Source organism: Schistocerca piceifrons, chromosome 9, assembly GCF_021461385.2.
Source record: "Schistocerca piceifrons isolate TAMUIC-IGC-003096 chromosome 9, iqSchPice1.1, whole genome shotgun sequence".
Taxonomy (NCBI): Eukaryota; Metazoa; Arthropoda; class Insecta; order Orthoptera; family Acrididae; genus Schistocerca; species Schistocerca piceifrons.
In genome coordinates this window covers 139,030,364-139,049,530 of record NC_060146.1, presented here as the reverse complement: position 1 = coordinate 139,049,530, position 19,167 = coordinate 139,030,364, and the positions used below count along the sequence as shown (strand labels likewise).

At 41.7% G+C, this 19,167-nt stretch overlaps 1 protein-coding gene across 7 annotated transcripts in view; it reads left to right on the top strand.

The window, feature by feature from the left end:
* LOC124717375 (zinc finger protein 501-like) overlaps positions 1 to 19,167 on the top strand; it is a 442,600-nt gene that overhangs the window by 87,655 nt on the left and 335,778 nt on the right. The window lies entirely within an intron of this gene.

Here is a 19,167-nt window from a genome sequence, read left to right as displayed (position 1 = left end):
TACCAGTAGTTCTGACGGAATGTTGTCTACTCCTGGGTCCTTGTTTCTACTTAGGTCTTTCAGTGCTCTGTGAAACTCTTCATGCAGTATTATATTCCCCATCTGGTCTTCATCTATGTCCTATTCCATTTCCACAATATTGGCCCCAAGTACATCACCCTTGTACGGGCCCTCCGTATGCTCCTTCCACCTTTCAGCTTTCCCTTCTTTGCTTACGACTGTTTTACCATGATATTGATATTCATACAGGTGGTTCTCTTTTTTCCAAAGGTCTATTTAATATTTCTCTAGGCAACATCTGTCTTACCCGTAATGATATATGCTTTTACATCCTTACATTTGACCTCTAGCTATTCCAGTTTAGGCATTTTGCACTTCCTGTGGCTCTCATTTTTGCGATGTTTGTATTCCTTTTTGCCTGCTTCATTTACTACATTTTTATATTTTTTCCTTTCATCAGTTAAATTCAGTATCTCTTGTGTTACCCAAGGGTTTCTAGTAGCCCTCATTTTTTTACCTACTTGATCTTCTGCTGCCTTCATTATTTCATCTCTCAAAGTTATCGATTCTTCTTCTACTGTATTCCTTTCCTCTGTTCTTGTCAATCATTCCCTAATCCTTCCTCTGAAACTCTCTACAACCTCTAGTTCTTTCAGTTTAACTTTCTGCAGTTTCTTCAGTTTTAACCTATAGTTCATAACCAATAAATTGTGGTCAGAGTCCACATCTGCTTCTGGAAATGTCTTACCTGGTTCCTAAATTTGTGTCTTACCATTGTATAATCAGTCTGAAACTTTCCAGTGTCACCAGGTCTCTTCCACATACACAACCTTCTTTCATGACTCTTAGACCAAGTGTTAGCAATGATTAAGTTATGCTCTGTGCAAAATTCTACCAGGTGGCTTTCTCTTTCATTCCTTGCTCCAATCCATATTCACCTACTACTTTTCTTTCTCTACCTTTTCCTACTGTCGAGTGTCAGTTCCCCATGACTATTACATTTTCATCTCTTTTAACTATTTGAATAATTTCTCTTATCTCATCATAAATTTCTTCAATTTCTTTGTCATCTGCAGGGATAGTTGGCATATAAACTTGTCCTACTATGGCAGGTGTGAGCTTCATGTCTATCCTGGCTACAATAATGTGTTCACTATGCTGTTCATAGTAGCTTATCCGCATTCCTATTTTTTTATTCATTGTTAAATGTACTCCTGTGTTACCCCTGTTTAATTTTGTATTTATAACTCTGTATTCACTTGACCAGATGTCTTGTTCTTCCTGCCATTGAACTTCAATAATTCTCACTATATGTAAGTTTAACCTATCCATTTCTATTTTTAAATTTTCTAACCTACCTGCTTGAATAAGGGATATGACATTCCATGACCCAATCCATAGAATGCCAGTTTTGTTCCTCATGATAACGACATTCTTCTGAGTAGTCCTTGCCTGGAGATCCAAATGGGGGACTATTTTAGGTAAGGAATATTTTACCCAAGAGGATGCCATCAACATTGAACCGTACAGTATAGCTGCATGTCCTTGGGAAAAGTTATGGCTGTAGTTTCCCCCATTCAGCCGTTTGCAGTACCAGCACAGCAATGCTGTTTTTGTTGATGTTACAAGGTCAGTTCAGTCAATCATGCAGACTGTTGCCCCAGCAACTACTGAAAAGGCTGCTACCCCTCTTCAGGAACCACACATTTGTCTGGGCTCTCCACAAATACCCCTCCATTGTGGTTGCACCTACATTATGGCTATCTTCATTGCTGAGGCATGCGAGCGTCCCCACCAATGGTAAGGTTCACGGTTCATCCAATATATGGGGTAAGTGCTCTGTGGACAGCCCTGGGCTCAAAAAAATTGTATTGTTCTTGTCAGATATGCGCTCGTAGGACACCTGCCGTGATGGTCTGACTGCAGATCATTAACCACTGGCTGCAGAACACTGTGTCAGCTACCTTCCATACAACATGTGTTGCAACTTCTAGATTCATATAGGCACGAAATTTAAAATGATGTTTGGTATTCTTGCATTTACAACTCATATTGAATCACCCTCATAGTACAGAAAGTTGATTGAAGTCTGAAATTGATAGCAGTGAGATTTTTGGGGAAAATGGAAGTGTATATTGAAAGGATAGGCTAAAAGGAAATGGAGGTGTGTGTACTTGACACAGTAAACAAGAAACTCAAATCCACCAAAATAGAAATTGAAGCTGTATGTGAGATTATTTGGGCAAGACTTGGTATCAGGTGTGGTCATAAAATGGTAACTGGAATGTTCTATTGGCCACCAGATTCGTCTCTTGATGTAAATGAAAACTTAAGTTCATGTGTATGTAAGTACCCCTGTCAGACTACAATCATTGGTGCAGACTTAAATCATCCAACAATCAATTGGGATAAGTAGAGTTTTGTTAGTGGAGGGTCTGACAAGACATCCTTTTAAACATTACTAAATGCCTTCTCTGAAAACTACCTATAAAAGTTAGTTCAGAACACCATTCATGATGGAACTGCATTGGATCAAATAGAAAAAAATAAACCTGACCTCTTTGAGGATGGCCACATCAAAACTGGTATCAGTGACCAAGACATGGCTGTGACAACAATGATTAAAAAAAAAATACAAAAGATAACTAAAACAAATAAAAAGATACATACACTCTGTAGACTAGGCAATAAAGCAGTACTATCATATCTCAACGAGGAACTTGAAACGTTCAGCACAGGACAGGAGCATGCAGAGGATCTGTGACTCAAGTTTAAAAGAATAGCTGAAGAGTCACTGGATAGATACATACCCGGTAGAACAGTTCATAATGGAAGAAGCCCTCCATGGCATACAGTCACAGTAAAGAAACTTCTAAAAAACAGAGATTACCACATAATAGGTGTGAAACAAAGCATTGGGCTACAGATAGAGAAATTATGAGTGAAACGCATTTGGCTGTCAAGAGAGCAATGTGTGATGCCTTCAGTGACCACCACAGCAGAATATTCTCGTGTGATCTTCCATAGAACCCAGAGAAATTCATATTGTATGTAAAGGCTGCCACTAGCACCAAAGTTAATCTCCAGTCTGTAGTGAAAGAGGTGGGAACTGAAACTGAGGAAAGCTAAGCAAAAGCTGTAATGCTGAACTCTATTTTCAAATATTGCTTTACAAAGGAAAATGCAGGACAACCACCCCAGTTGAATCCTTGTATCACTTAAAAGATGAACAAAATAAGTGTTAGTGTCAGTGGTGTTGAGAAACAGCTGGATTCATTAAAACTGAACGAAGCTCTGGAACCCAACAAAACTTCTATCAGATTGTATTCAATGATTCAGAAAGAATCATTTTCAGTTGTGTATTACATATAAACTATACAAGATAGAAACACCTTGCACGTATCACTTCGCTGTTTTCTGTTTGTAGCAACATGGCGACTACACCACAAGAGAAATCAATTTGTGTATGGTAATTTGCATGAAGTCAATCTAGTGTTCAAGTGAAATGTGCATTCCATTGCTGATTCAGCAAAACGCTTCATCTGCCCAAGTAGATATGTGGCTGGAATATGAAATTTTTTGAAGTTGGTTGCATAATGCAAAGGGAAGAGACTGGTTGGCCATGCATGTCTGATAAAAATGTCAAGCACATCCAAGATGATAAAATCTTCTCCAGTTGAGAGTCGAGTCAATGTGTATTTCTCCAGCAACGTTTCAGCAAGTTTCTTACTCGCCATCTTCAGGTACAGTGTCAGGTTCGTGTCTTGTCTGGGTTTTTATAGCTGCTGGACCATGGGCTTCTCTGCATACTCGGTGCCATTCGACCCAATCAGGCATGAGCGTAATTGGCACTGAGGCACATGGTGGGAGGGAGCTGCGTGTGCCAGATCCCAGAGTCACATCTAGGTGTGGCCTGTTTATTCCATCTGCCACCACCATCCTCCCTCCATTGGTGCACTCTCGTCATATTCTTGCTAATGTTGTGTCCCATGCGATGCTGAGTTGGAAGTCGCTATCCCAGTTGACCAGGTTATCATTGACTTGTATCTCCACTGCCTCTTTGATAATAGAGTCCCAGAAACCTTTCTCTCTACACAGCATCTTGGTTTGTTCAAATTGAATCATGTGTTGTGCTCCAGTACTGCGGATTTTTCCTTTTGTCTGAGGCGAACACTTCTCACACATTTAGAGATGCAGTGTGTTATGCAATGCTGCATCTGTCTGATATATTGTTTTCCACGTTCACAAGAAATTCTGTAGACACCAGTGTTCTTAGACCCAAGTTGTTGTTCATTGAGTCTGTGCTCAGTAGCACAGAAGTAGCCCAATTGTTTAGTATTAGCTGGAGGCAGCTTTAATCTACCAAGTATAGATTGTGACATCTATAGGTTCAGTGGAGTTATATCACAATCAGGGGAGATATGATATATCACAAGTTGTTAGCGTCCTACTTAGGCAGTGAATAGATGTAATCTAGTTCCAGTATGATGTATGTCTGGGAATCAAATATCTAATGTGACAGTCCAAATGTAATGGAAATACAGGGTTATTCTAAGTGATGGACCCATTTTCAAAAATTAGTATGTATTCAAGAACAAATCCGAAATGAACAAGCTTTATACCACTGAAAAGGGGCGGTTTCGAAGTTTTTGGTGGGCAGGTGGTGATGCTTTCAGAAGCGGCCAGTAGAGTTCACTTGACAATAGGGCTGCCATTCCATTTCACTGTCAGTTTGAGTGAGATGGTGACTGTGGAGCATAAGGTTTCCTGCGTTCTTGAGTTCACGAAAAGTGAGTTGCAAATTGCAGTGCAGTGGGCATTTTGTACAACATTCGGTATTCGACCATCAACTCACAAATCCATTAGCCATTGGTTTAAGCAATTTAAACAGACTGGGAGAGAGTGCAAAGGAAAAAGCACAGTTTGACCGCATGTGTCAGAGGATGCTATCCGACGGATTCAAGAAAGCTTTGTGCGCAGTCCCAGTAAGTCTACCAATAGAGCCAGTCGAGAACTTGGAATACCCCAACCATCTGTATGGAAAGTTCTGAGACGGTATTTACTGTACAAGCCCTACCGATTACAAATTGTGCAGAATCTCAACCCCAATGACAAAGAGAAGTGTCTTGAATTTTGTGGTTGTGTGCTGTTAAAGATGGAGCATGACGCATTTTGGTATATATGAAGTTTTGAAAACCAGTCCATCATTTCGAGTAACCCTGTATTTTAGACCTCACAGGGACAAACTGGTTTGATCATATTGTCAGTTTCAATAAGAAAATAGATTAGTGAGCATGATGTCATCATACCCACAATGGTTTTTGAAGTTAATAAATTGATCAGTAAGACTAGGGGAGTTTTTATTCTGTAAAGAATAGATAAGATAGATAAGCATTTTTTCAGATTTTCTCCTGTGGGACTGACAGATAAAATATTTTTGTTGCTTAGTTGGACAAACCTATTTCTTTGTCCTTCTATTAACACAAATATAAAGTAATTGTACAAATCGGTAATTAATTTAGTCCATGCCAATGTGTTTTTAGACTTGGCATTTATTTATTAAATCTACTGTGAAAATGCACCTATTTGCATCCACAAAGAGCAGACAAATTACATTTGTCTCTCCCCTCTTCATTTGTTTCAAGACAACTGAAAATTTGTTGGCAGCATTGATAAAGTTGTTTAAATGAGCACTGAATTGATAAAGAGCATACTTGATGAAAAAAGATGAGAACATTACATAAAACTACAAGATTAAATGGAAGGAGTGAGTTATCTTGTAACCAGGGGAGGTATGATATATCACAAGTTGTTGGCGATAGCATGCTACTTAGACAGCAAATAGATGTAATTTAGTTCCAGTATGATGGATGTGTGGGAATTTTGAGCCAAGATTAAACTGATTGTAAATTGCACTCTGAAGAAGTATGTGCCAAGTAAGTCAATTAAGGATGGAAAATACCCACCATAGTTTAATACTAAAATTGGAAAATGCTTAGAAACAGAGGCTGTGCTTCACTCAGTTCTAAAAAGAACACAGATTTGTCTACGGGCTAAAGTTACTGGAAATATGTGTATCTATAAAAAAATCAATGTACAAGTCATACATAGTTGCACTGTCAAATGTTAGCAAAAGGTCTTGCTGGGAAACCTATAAAATTGTGGGTCTGTGTAAAATCACTAAGCGATCTTAAGGTTTCTGTTCATTAACTTATAGGCCAGTCTGGTACGGTAGTATAAAAGGAATCACAATTCTGTTTCAAGGAGTGTTCTCTTCAGCATTGGCTTACATTAACTGTGGTTCCAAAGCCCAGTATAAAGTACTGAATGACATGAAAATGCACAAGTGACTCCCTTGTGTAAGGAGGGTGAAGGAATGGACTCCAAGAAAAAGGGCTGAAAGTCATAAGTTTGCCGAGGAATTCATGAGCAGATTTTAAGTTTCAGTATAATAAATTTCACTCTTCTGTCCAAAAATCAACATATATTTAGAAAATGTCACTAATGTCAAATCAGCATGCCCTCTCTTGCATGATAGCCTGCGAATCGTGAATGGCAGCAGGCAGATTCCATATTCCTAAATTTCTGAAAAATATTTGACACAGTGCCACACCTCAGACTCTTAACTAAGGTCTGAGCATGTACAATAGGTTCTGAGATATATGAGTGGCTCAAAGTCTTCTTAAGTAATAAAACCTAGTATGATGTCTTGGACGGCAAATGTTCATCAGAGACAAACATATCATTGGGAGTGCCATACAGAAATGTGATATGTGATAAGACCTATTTACTAGGGTAATCCCAAAAGTAAGGTTCCCAAAGCACTGAGGCTGCAGTGAAATTGTTTGTGTGGCTGTTGGCTGCACTGGTTTTTTCCTTGTTCCCTCCACTCCCTGCAGAAACCACCATACCTCCACTGCAGCTTTCAATTTCAGCTTGGCAGCCAGTTGTAATGGAGCTCCCGTTAGCCACTACTACCAGGTGTGAACTTTGTGCCGTTATTCAGTTTTAGAAGACATTAAGATGATCAACATTCATTGATGGTTGGCGGAATTGTATGGAGAGACATGAATGGATATCAAAAATGTCAGCAAGTGATGTAGAGAGTTTACTGGTGGTCGTACGGAAATTCATGATAATAGAAGAATGGGAGATCACCAATTCCTGAATAGACTATCTCAAAGGTTGAACAAGTCATGTTTCAAGAATGCCGGACCAATATTGATTAACTCTGCAATGTTGTTCTAGAGGTTTCTTAAAGCACTGTTCAACAGACTTTGACTAAAGTGTTGAAATTTCGGAAGGTATGCACAAGGTAGGTCCCAAGAATGCTGACAGAAGACCACTAACGGCAACGTGTTGAAACTTCTCGCAAATTTCTTCAATGCTGTGCAGGTGAAAAGGACAGTCTTTTGGATTCAGTAGTCACAGGTGATGAAACCTGGGCTTTCCACTTCACACCTGATGAGATGAAACAACAGTCATGTAAGTGTCGGTGTTCAGATTTACCCAAGCTGCAAAAATTCAAAAGAATACAATCTGCCAATAAAGTTGTGGCAACTGTGTTTTGGGATGAAAGGGGATATTGTTGGTCAACTTCATGTTTTGTGGGACAAGAAATGCTGACAGGTGTTGTCAACATTAAAAAACTCAGATGGGCAATTTAGAACTGACAAAGTTGAATGTTGAGCAAGGGAATTAGCCTTCTGCATGACATTGCTCACGTCCATATTGCCCGTCAAACTGTGAATCTTCTGCAACAATTTGTCTGGGACATCACTACCACTTGGCTGAAAGGCAGTTTAGTGATGACGACGAGGTCAAAGATTAGGTCCGACGCATCTTCAGTAGCATGGGAGCGGACTGGTATGACATGGGCATACAAAAACTACGTCAGCATTTACAAAAATGCGTTAATTGAAATGGCATTTATTTGGGAAAATAGAAACGCTTCTGTATATTGTTTAAAAAAATTGGAGACCTTACTTTTGGGCTTACCCTCATAGTTATCTATATACAAAAAAGGTGAGTAGCAGTCTGCGACTGTTTGCTGCTGATGCTGTAGTGTTTGGGTCAGTGCCATCTTTAAGTGATTTGGGAGGATATGGGATGACTTGGAAAGAATTTCTTTTGGGGATGATGAATTGGAGCTTTCTGTAAATGTGAAAATTGTATATTAATCCAGGTGATTTGGAGAAACTTTCTTGTAATGCTTGAATACAGATATTAGTGACATGCTACTTGACTCAGTCACATCTATTAAATACCTCGGTGTAATGTCGCAGAAGGACATGAAATGGAATGAGCACATAAAATTAGTTGTAGGGAAGGTGAATGATTGACTTTGGTTTATTGGGAGAATACTAGAAAGTGTAGCTCATCTACCAGTTGACCATGTGAAGAATGTTTGTGTGATCCATTCTTAAACACTACTGAAGTGCTTGAGATCCCACACAGGCCACATTAAAGGAATATATAGCAGTTCGGGCATGTGTTGATAGACTTTTTACCAGTAGGTTAGATCAGGTATTACTGAAATGGCATGTGAACTCAATTGCCTGTGCCAAAGTAGACATTCTTTTTGCAAAACACTATTGACATAGAATGAAATTTTCACTCTGCAGCGGATTGTGCACTGATATGAAACTTCCTAGCAGATTAAAACTGTGTGCCGGGCCGAGACTTGAACTTGGGACCTATGCCTTTCGCGGTCAAGTGCTCTAGTTGTAGAGCACTTGCCTGTGAAAGGCGACGGTCCCGAGTTCCGATTCTCAGCCCAGCACACAGTTTTAATCTGCCAGGCAGTTACTATTGACACAGTTTATAGAACTGGCAATTGCTACAGAATGCAGAACGGTTGTACTGCCACAAACATTCATGCCACATAGTGACTGTGAAGACAAAATGAGGGATTGGGCTTAGTGCAGAAGCATATAGAAATCCTTTTTCTCCTCTCTTCACACATGAGTGGCAAAGGAAAGGAAATGACTGGCAGTGGTAGAAGGTACTCTGGCTGTGCACCTTATGTTGGCCTCTGGAGTGTGTATGTAGATCTAGATGAAATTCAGGTGTGTCCCAGGGATATGTTTTGGGACCCTTCTGTTATTATTGTGTGTTAGTAACCAGATAGACCTCAGATTTTTTGCAGATAGTGCAGTTATTTTTAACGAAGTACTGTCCAAAAAAAGCTGAAGAAAGATCCAATCAGAACTTGACAAGATTTCTTGTGCAAAAATTGTCAGCTTATTTTAAGTGTTCACAAAAGTAAAATTCTGTGCTTCACAAAACACAGAAAAATAGTTTTCTGTGACTGCAAGATCAGTAACAGTTCAGAACTTTCAGCTTGCACGAATACTTGGATGTAATGATTTGTACGGGTATGAAATGGAATGATCTCATAGGCTCAGTCCTCAGCAAGGGAGGTGGCAGTCCTCGGATCATTAGCAGGATACTAGGAAAATTCAGTCTGTGTATAAAGGAGACTGCTTGTGCATCACATCGCAGAATGTTGCTCAGGTGTATGGGACCCATACCAAAGCTGACTAACAAATGACATACGTTTGCAAAGAAGAGCAGCACAAATGAACATAGTTTTGTTTGACTTGCAGGAGAGTGTGACAGAAGTGTTGACAAACTTGAATTGGCAGATGCTTGAAGATGGATGTCAGTTATAGCGTGAAACTTGCTTGCAAATTTTTACACACCAATAGGGCCTCGCATTTGGGGGGACAGTGGTTCAAACCTGCATTCGGCTGTCCGGATTCCCTAAATCACTTCAGGCAAATGCCAGGATGGTTCCTTTGAAATGGCACAGCTGACTTCCCTCCCCATCCTTCTCTATCTCGATGGGACCAATAACCTCGCTGTTTGGTCACCTCCCACAAATCAACAACAACAATGCAGAAGCTAGAGATATTCTTTATCCACTACGTATTCCACTCACAAACATTGTGAAGGCAAGATTAAATTAATTGCAGCACCCATGGAGGCCTTTAATACCTGGTTCGCAGTGGAGCGAACACTTGTGAATGAGCAGCAACAAATGAGAATTCTCTCTGGTGTAAGCAGCAGGTGAGCACAGGCAAACATCTATTGGTCATGTTCAGTTTGCATTTGCTGCTCACCCATGCTTCACTGGCCATTGGCCTTTGAGCAAACTGTTGACGAAAGTCCGCATCATCTCTGCTTCAGCACTGACAGCAGAGAGAGCTTTCATCTGCTGTCATTGTCTGCAATTTTACATGGGAACTACTTTTGTTGTTGAAATGAGTTGGGTAAGTGATGGATTGGTCTAGAGAGAATGTAATGTTGGTAGCAGAAGAAAGTAGACATCATAGATGTTAGTTTGATCCAAGAAATCCACAGTACAAACACTGAAGAAAGAAAATATCATTTTAAAAAATTGCCAAAACATTCATAGTTCCAACTGGAGATGTGAGAGGGGCCATAAATTTATTAGATGCTTCTATTAGTTAGGTGAGAACAGACTGAATAAGCACAATTGTTGTATTTCTTTTTACCGGAAATAAACAGCTCACTATTTTTCTCTGAAAGTAAATGAGTATGAATATGATTCTCTTAGCCTCATTAAAATTAAAAATGACCAAAAGACCTGCTTACATCCATAGTGGCTGTAATTACATGGCTGATGTATCTTTTATTTTAGAGGTTTTTAATTTTTTTGTGATCAGTCTTTCTGCCCTATAACGACCTGTATAGCAGATTTTATCAAGTATCCTATGTGACAATTTGTATGCATATTCCTCTTTTCAATTCCTCTTTTCATTCACATTATCTTTCTTATACCTACTTTAATAACATGCTTGAAGTACTTTATGTATATCACTTCAAACATCAACTAGTATGCAGTGTTACATCTGTTGAAATGTGACAACTTTAGCATAATTGTCTTTAGTTGCTAATTCTGACAGTGTAAATATTAAATTAAATATCAATATTAAATTAAATATGACCTTTCTTCAGGTTATGTTGGTCATTAGTAATTACTGTTCGGCTTTTAAATATCCACCTCAGTTGTAATGAGAAGCATTCAAAAAGTGTCAAATGATATTGTTATAATGTAAAGTTGAACACATTTATTTTGAAACGACACGACACATATAAGTCACTGAGCAAGTTGACAAAGCAAGACATGTGATTACGGTAACATTCGAATGAGCACTGAGTCTAAGTCCAGCAGCCGCTGGCTGGCTGGCCGCTTAGGTGGCACGGCTGCTGCATGCCTGGCAGACAGCGCCGCATGTAGACGACGCACGTAATTGTGTGGCGGCACTTTGAATGATCGGCGAGTCACAACACTTTTCCCCCCTTTCAAATTTTTGCACTGGTCTTGATGGAAGTGGCCTGTAGATAGCTAATGTCCATAGGTGTTGTTTGACTGGCCATAAAGTCTCGAGGAGGAGGCTTCCCACACGGACGGATGTGTCCTCGATGATACCGTGTCGAGATGACAGGAGATGTAGGGGTCGAATCGGCTGGGGCCCTGTGCACCAATCTGCCCGTTGTGGCAAGTCCAGTTAATATAACAGGAGATATGGGCGACGTGTCGGCGTCCATAGGAGAAGGAGGCGAGTAGATAGGATCTGACAGATGATGGTCATCCAGTTCCTGCATGGGCACGTCTCCTGGCAGTGTCCGTTCTTGTACTGGCACCGAGATGGCGGTGAGAGGGATGCGTTGTGAGTAATGAGAGATGCCAGGACCCCGAGCATGAGGTAGAGCCGAAGGTGGTGTAGCGGCATTCGGAACAGGCGTTGCCGGCACACGACGCCGAAGCTGGTCCGAATGATGCACTACGACACCCATGTCTGTCTGGATTTCATACAGGCATCGGCCACGGTGTCGTAAGATGTGACCCAGACTCCATTTTGGCCGCCTGCCATATCCCAGTACCCAGACAAGGTCGTCGGTGGTGAACCGGCCAAGTGAAGGCACCCGCGGCCGTGAGGTGGAAGGCCGCAGAAGATGAAGTAGTGTGTGGGGCTGTCGGCCATGTAAGAGCTCATCCGGGCTGTGGTCGCCCATGGAGGTGAAACGGGAAGAAGCCAGAAACTGGCGCATCATCAGCAGCAGAAGAAGTCAGGAGTTTCCGCATTTGAGCCTTAAATGTGCGGACCAGTTGTTCAGCCTCACCTTTTGATTGTGGATGGATTCGGAAGAGGCAAATTGTGGACTATTATCAGTAACAAGAGTAGAGGGAAGGCCTTCCAAAGAAAAAAATGCGGGCAAGAGCACTTGTGGTTGCCGCGGTGGTAGGTGACGTGCAACGGACAATGAAAGGAAAGTTAGAGTAGGCGTCAATTACGAGGAGCCAATAAGTACTAAAAAAGGTCCCACGAAGTCAGCATGAATGCGCTCCCAGGGCATCTCAGGCGAAGGCCACGGTGACAAAGATGACTTCGGGGCAGCGGCCTGTGACGCACAAGGGCTCCAGGCAGCGACCATGTGTGCTATTTCAGAGTCGATGCCAGGCCAGTACACATGACAGCACGCCAGAGATTTTGTGCGAGAGACTCCCCAGTGCCCTTGTTGAAGGAGGCGCAAGACCGAAGCATGCAGAGATGCAGGTACCACAACACGCGGCGAGGCATTGTCGGTGGAAAAGAGGGTAACACCATCCCTAGCTGTGAGGCGGTAGCGCAAAGCGTAGTAGTTCTGCAACGGGTCAGAAGTCTTAGCGGACGGACGATATGCCAATCCTTCTGAATACACCATAAAACCCGGGAGAGGGTAGGGTCAGAACCCGTAGCAGCCGCCAGCCTGTCCCCAGTGATGGGGAACCTGTCCACAACCCGCTGCTCGGCAACATCCAGGTGGAAAAACACAAAAGTTCGTCCCTATCGAATGCCAGATCAGGACCCATGGGAAGGCAAGACAGTGCATCAGCATTCGCATGTTGAGCCGTCGGCCGCAAATGAATTTCATAATTGAAACGAGACAAGTAAAGAGCCCAATGCTGGAGGTGGTGTGCAGCCTTGTCGAGAAGTGACGATGATGGATGAAACATGGAAACAAGTGGTTTGTGATCCGTAACAAGATGAAATTTGGATCCATAGAGATAAACACCAAACTTATGCTTTGGCCAAAGCTTCTTTTTCAATTTGAGAATACTTTTGTTGGGCATCCATGAGTGTTTTGGAGACATAAGCAATGGGTTGTTCAGAGCCGTCAGAAAAACGGTGCGCAAGGACTGCACCGACCCCGTATTGAGAGGCGTCCGTGGCAAGAACAAGATGTTTGCCAGGTCGATTAGTAGCCAGGCACGGGGCCTGTTTCAGCATAGTCTTCAATGTCTGGAAAGCCGCATTGCATGACACGGACCAGTGAAAAGGCACAGAAAAGGCACATTTTTATGCAACAGGCGATGCAACGGCTGAGCCACTGAAGCAGCAGACGATAAAAACTTGTGATAGTATGCTATTTCCCCCAAGAAGGCCTGCAGTTCCTTAACAGATGTAGGGCGAGGAAGGGCATTGATCGCAGCGACAGTTTGCTGAAGTGGACGAATACCATCCCGAGAGAGTTGAAACCTCAAGTACGTGATAGATGCCTGAAAAAATTGTGACTTCTGAAGATTACACTTAAGACCGGCAGTCTGTAGGACATGAAAAAGTGTGTGGAGGTTCTGAAGATGTTCTTCAGTGGTGGAGCCAGTGACAACAATGTCGTCGATGTAATTTATACACCCAGGGACAGGGAGCAATAATTGTTTCAAGAATCTCTGAAAGAGAGCAGGGGCACTGGCAACCCTGAATGGCAATCGTTGGTATTGATAAGAGGCCGAAAGTCGTGTTAAGAGCCAGAAACTGCCGGGAAGCAGTGTCGAGAGGAAGTTGATGATAAGCTTCTGACAGGTCAATTTTAGAAAAATACTGGCTCCCGCACGTTTAGTGAACAATTCTTCAGGTCGGGGCATAGGGTAAGTGTTGATGAGGCATTGCGCATTTACAGTGGCTTTAAAATTGCCACAGAGACAAATATCACCATTGGGCTTAGCAACGACAACGACAGGAGAGGACCACTCACTGGAAGTGACAGGAAGTAAGACACCCGAAGCAGTGAGATGATCCAGCTCCCGTTTTACCCGATCACGAAGGACCACAGGAATGGGCCGAGCCCGAAAAAACTTAGCCGAGCAGTGGGTTTGAGCGTGATATGAGCTTCAAAGCCGTTTGCACGGCCTAACCCATGAGAAAAAAGGGACAAAAATGTCATCGACAAGGAATCCAATTGAGCATAAGGAATAGCATCAGAGACGATATTGACAGAGTCATCTATGGAGAACCCAAAAACACAAGAGGCATCGAAACCAAAAAGATTCTCTGCGTTACTCTGGTCGACCACAAATATGGGATCAGTGTGAACGCAGATTTGTAAGATACCTCAGCATTAAATTGTCCGAAGAGAGAAATCTTCTGTTTATTGTACGTCCGTAATTGCCGAGTGATGGGTGATAGGAGTGGTGAACCAGACCGAAGATACGTCTCAGAATTAATGATAGTGGCAGTAGAACCAGTATCCATCTGCATATGAACATATCGACCAAGTATTTGGACAGTGAGGAATAACTTCCCTGAAAGGGAAGAAGTACAATTGACAGACAACACAGAATCAGAATCAGCGTCATGTTCATGAACATCATGTATGCGGTCAGATTTGCAAACGGAAGACACATGACCCTTCTTTTTGCAATTGTGACACACAGCCCAACGTTGAGGACAATCCTCATGTGAATGTCTCGTAAAACACCGCGGACATGAAGGAAGTTGCCGACAGTTTTGCTGCAGTTTTTTAAAGGGTTGTTTACGGTTGGGCTGAGGCTGCATGTGGTAGCGTACTGTGGCCACATCGGCCGGCGGGGATGCGCCGCACATGTTGTCAACAACGCACAGAGGTTGTATCTCCCCAACGTCACCCCACGCCTCTATTTGCTCCCCAGTGGCGCGAGAAATTTCAAAAGACTGCTAATGGATAGGACTTCATCTAGAGTCGGATTTGCCAACTGAAGGGCACGTTGCCGAACTTCTTTGTCAGGCGCTGACCAGATAATAGCATCCCATACAATGGAATCGACATAGGCTTCTTTGTGAACGTCAGTAACAAATTGACACTTTCGACTGAGGCCGTGAAGTTCAGCAGCCCAAGCGTGATAGGATTGATGGGGTTGTTTCTGACAACACAAGACACTACCACATGCGTTTGTTTTTGAAAATAGACAGACAAAAGTGAGCACATTTCAGCAAAGGACAAAGACACAGGATCTTTCAAAGGAGCCAATTGCGACAACAATCGATACATTTGAGGTAAAATCCATGAAAGAAACAGAGACTTACATGTTTGTTCATCCTTGACATGAAATGCCAAGAAGTGCTGTCGAAGACGTTTTTCGTAATCAGGCCAGTCTTTTTCCGCCGTCTCGTCGTAAGGAGGAAAAGGAGGTATATACAACGAGGAGAAATGCCCCACATTTGATGCCGCGACAAAATCGCAAATCGCCGATGTTAGAAGCATTTGCTGTTCAATGAGACCTTGCAATAGTTGCTCGACAGTAGCCATGGAAACCTGTGGGTCAATGATGAATAGGAAAAATCCCATCCTCATCACCAATTGTTATAACGTCAAGTTGAACACATATATTATGAAACAACACGACACGTATGTCACTGGGCAAGCTGACAAAGCAAGACATGTGAACACGGTAACATTCGAATGAGCACTGAGTCCAAGTCTATTAGCCGCTGGATGGCTGGCCGCTTAGGTGATGAGGCTGCTGCATGCCTGGCAGACAGCGCCGCATGTAGACGACGCGCGTAATTGTGCGGCGGCACTTTGAATGATCGGCGAGTCACAACAGATATATGTTCAAAGGTTTGGAAGAATCGTAAGAGAGACTAGAGCTGCAGTTCTGTGTTAAGTGCACTACCGTCACACATTTCGTGCTTATGAACAAATTCAGGTTCGTGCTTTCTTCCTTTGCTATGCCATTTTGTTTGGTTTGTCAACACAGCTGTTTCACTATGCAAGACATTCCTACTTCAGTATCAGGCTTTTTGATTGTGACTATAACTAGTGTTTTATTAAGTGAAATGTGAGAATTATTAGAGTGGGAAAAAAATAAAATAATAAAAAAGAGTAGCAGAGTTCATAACATTGTAAGGTTGGCAGGTTGAAAAGTTTTATTCATTCTCTTCTATTCCCTCCAGTGGAAATGCTTGTTTATGGACAGAAGAGAATGGTCGTGAACAGTGGTCAGTTATCTGTGAATGCTTTATTTGCTTGTGATTGCTTGCATTCACCCTGGTGTAAACAAGGCTCAAGCAGTCATTCTTTCTGCATTTCGTACCCAATTGGAACAAGAAGAAACCCTGACATACGGTCCCATGCTAAGCATCTTCAGCCATGCACCTCACATGGTTTCCAAAGTATGAGATGTGTTAGCTTGTGAGGGTGCCAAACTACTGCATATGTAATTTGCTACACATTGCAAATAAATCATGGGTGGTGGTCATGACACCACTTAACCCTTGCAACACCTAAGGTGGCGGAGGGGGGGGGGGGGGCTAATTTATTGCACCTTTTGAAAATGCTGTAATCTTGTAAGTTACATAATAGTTTAAATATTTGAAAAAAATATTGTTTTTAATGAATTCTTCTACCAGGATTAAATTTAACCAAAAAATTTAAGTCTTTGTTCTGTGTTTCTGTGGATGATAAATAGTTTGGACAAGAAGAGAATAGAAGCTTTCAAATTTGAGGCCTTCCTTAAACACCAATGTTGTTGTTCTTGCGGTCACCAGTCATGAGACTAGTTTGATGCACCTCTCCGTGCTACTCTATTTTGTGCAAGCTTCTTCATCTCCCAGTACCTACTGCAACCTACATCCTTCTGAATCTGCTTAGTGTATTCATCTCTTGGTCTCCCTCTAGGATTTTTACCCTCCACGCTGCTCTCCAATACTAAATTGATGATCCCTTGATGCCTCAGAACATGTCCTACCAACCGATCCCTTCTTCTAGTCAAGTAGGGCCACAAACTCCTCTTCTCTCCAATTCTATTCAATACCTCCTCATTAGTTATGTGATCTACCCATGTCAGCATTCTTCTGTAGCACCACATTTTGTAAGCTTCTATTCGCTTCTTGTCCAAACTATTTATCATCCATGTTTCACTTCCACTCCATACAAATACTTTCAGAAACTACTTCCTGACACTTAAATCTATACTCAATGTTATCAAATTTCCCTTCTTCAGAAACGCTTTCCTTGCCATTTCCAGTCTGCATTTTATATCCTCTCTATTTTGACCATCGTCAGTTAGTTTGCTCCCCAAATAGCAAAACTCCTTTACTACTTTAAGTGTCTCATTTCCTAATCTAATTCCCTCAGCATCACCTGACTTAATTCGTCTACATTCCATTATCCTCATTTTGCTTTTGTTGTTCATCTTATATCCTCCTTTCAAGACTCTGTCCATTCCATTCAGCTGCTCTTCCAAGTCCTTTGCTGTCTCTGACAGAATTACAATGTCATCAGCGAACCTCAAAGTTTTTATTTCTCCTTCATGGATTTTAATACCTACTCCAAATTTTTCTTATGTTTCCTCTACTGCTTGCTCAATATACAGATTGAATAACATCGAGAAGAGGCTACAACCCTGTCTCACTCCTTTCCCAACCATTGCTTCCCTTTCATACCCCTTGACTCTTATAACTGCCATCTGGTTTCTGTACAAATTGTAAATAGCCTTTCGTTCCCTGTATTTTACCCCTGCCACCTTTAGAATTTGAAAGAGAGTATTCCAGTCAACATTGTCAAAAGCTTTCTCTAAGTCTACAAATGCTAGAAACATAGGTTTGCCCTTCCTTAATCGTTGTTCTTAGATGAGTCGTAAGGGCAGTATTGCCTCACATGTTCCATTATTTCTACGGAATCCAAACTGATCTTCCCTGAGGTCGGCTACTACCTGTTTTTCGATTCGTCTGTAAAGAATTCGTGTTAGTATTTTCCAGCTGTGACTAATTAAACTGATAGTTTGGCAATTTTCACATCTGTCAACACCTGCTTTTTTTGGGATTGGAATTATTATATTTTTCTTGAAGTCTGAGGGTATTTCGCCTGTCTCATACATCTTGCTCACCAGATGGTAGAGTTTTCTCAGGGCTGGCTCTCCCAAGGCTGTCAGTAGTTCTAATGGAATGTTGTCTACTCCCGGGGCCTTGTTTCAACTCAGGTCTTTCAGTGCTCTGTGAAACTCTTCACGCAGTATCATATCTCCCATTTCATCTTCATCTACATCCTCTTCCATTTCCATAATATCGTCCTCAAGTACATCAACCTTGTATAGACCCTCTATATACTCCTTCCACCGTTCTGCTTTCCCTTCTTTGCTTAGGACTGGGTTTCCATTGGAGCTATTGATATTGGTACAAGTGGTTATCTTTTCTCCAAAGGTCTCTTTAATTTTCCTGTAGGCTGTATCTATCTTACCCCTAGTGAGATAGGCCTCTACATCCTTACATTTGTCCTCTAGCCATCCCTGCTTAGCCATTTTGCACTTCATGTCGATCTCATTTTTGAGACGTTTGTATTTCTTTTTGCCTGCTTCATTTACTGAATTTTTATATTTTTTCCTTCCATCATATAAATTCAATATCTCTCTCTTACCCAAGGATTTCTACTAGCCCTCGTCTTTTTACCTACTTGATCCTCTGCTGACTTCACTACTTCATCCCTCAAACCTACCCATTCTTCTTCTACTGTATTTCTTTCCCCCATTCCTGTCATTCGTTCCTTTATGCTCTCCCTGAAACTCTGTACAACCTCTTGTTTAGTCAGTTTATCCAGGTCCCATCACCTTAAATTCCCACCTTTTTGCAGTTTCTTCAGTTTTAATCTACAGTTCATAACCAATAGATTGTGGTCAGAGTCCACATCTGCCTCTGGAAATGTCTTACATTTTAAAACCTGGTTCCTAAATCTCTGTCTTACCATTATATAATCTATCTGATACCTTCTAGTATCTCCAGGCTTCTTCCAATTATACAACCTTCTTTCTTGATTCTTGAACCAAGTGTTAGCTATGATTAAGTTATGCTCCATGCAAAATTCTACCAGGTGGCTTCCTCTTTCATTTCTTACCCCCAATCC